The sequence below is a fragment of the Lepidothrix coronata genome, unplaced genomic scaffold (genome assembly GCF_001604755.1).
Source record: "Lepidothrix coronata isolate B3197 unplaced genomic scaffold, Lepidothrix_coronata-1.0 Scaffold316, whole genome shotgun sequence".
Classification (NCBI taxonomy): domain Eukaryota; kingdom Metazoa; phylum Chordata; class Aves; order Passeriformes; family Pipridae; genus Lepidothrix; species Lepidothrix coronata.
Genome location: NW_016690496.1, coordinates 504,020 through 505,082, shown reverse-complemented (window position 1 = coordinate 505,082; position 1,063 = coordinate 504,020). Strand labels below are relative to the sequence as shown.

At 56.6% G+C, this 1,063-nt stretch overlaps 1 non-coding gene across 1 annotated transcript; it reads left to right on the top strand.

The window, feature by feature from the left end:
- The first annotated feature begins 450 nt into the window (after positions 1-450).
- On the top strand, positions 451-522 carry TRNAC-GCA. Its single transcript has one exon. It is a non-coding gene; the product is annotated as a tRNA-Cys (tRNA).
- The last annotated feature ends 541 nt before the right edge of the window (positions 523-1,063 follow it).

Genomic DNA, 1,063 nt, shown 5'->3' with positions numbered 1-1,063 from the left:
TGACTGCAGATCAAGAGGTCCCTGGTTCAACTCCAGGTGCCCCCTTCTCTTTTCCCTTCATTTTTTTTCTCTTCCTTTGGCCAAAATGTTTCCCAGGGAGAAGGTGGGGAGCTCTTGTTGCATGTGGGAGTTTGGGCTGTGCACTGAATGTTGGTTGGGAGCCTTGGGATTCAATAATTGAGGCCCTGTTGGGAAGGGGCAGGGGTTGTGCACTGAGGAACTCCTGAGTTTGTTTGTACTTTTGTCTGTTGTTAATTCTCTCCAGTACTCCCATTTATCAGAATTGATGATATTTGGCATAATTTCTTCTGTTTAACTGGCTGTCCAGCCTGTGGCAGGTCCTTTAGGGTGCACGGGGGGCTGTCAAGTAAAGGAATGCAAACCATGGCCATCCAAACTTGTCTGTGTCCATAAACATTTTAAAATCCCCCTGTGCAGGTGCAGAAGCAGGGGGGTATAGCTCAGTGGTAGAGCATTTGACTGCAGATCAAGAGGTCCCTGGTTCAACTCCAGGTGCCCCCTTTTTGGTCCTTTCTCACCCTTTTTTTTCTCCCACAACCTCCTCACACGCAGCCCACAGAGAGACCCCCTTACCCCTCTGAGGCCTTGGGCATCACTTGATGGTGTTTTGCCAAGCATGAGAGCAGGTTTTGACGTTTCCTCTCTGTTCTCCATGTCCACACCAGCAGGCTCAGCTCCACAGCTGCTGCTCCAGTTCTTCCTGTCGGAGTAATTACCCCTGATTTAACCAGATTACCCCCGGTTTAACCAGTGAATTATCCCTGGTTTGACCAGTGGATTACACGTTTCCAGCAGTGCTGGGACGTTCCCCGGGGGCAGCCGAGGCTGGGATGACACAGGTCGGTGTGTGGGTCCCCCTCGGGGCTCGAACCCGCGGCCCCGGGTCCCGCGGGCGGTGGCGCTGCCCCTGAGCCGCCCCCGGGGCGGGGCCGGGCGGGGCGGGAGGGGGCGAGGCGGGAAAAGGTGGCGCAGGGGCAGCGCGGGGGGTTGGGGACAGCGGGGACACCGGTTCGAGCCCGCGCTGGGCCGGGAGGGCACCGGT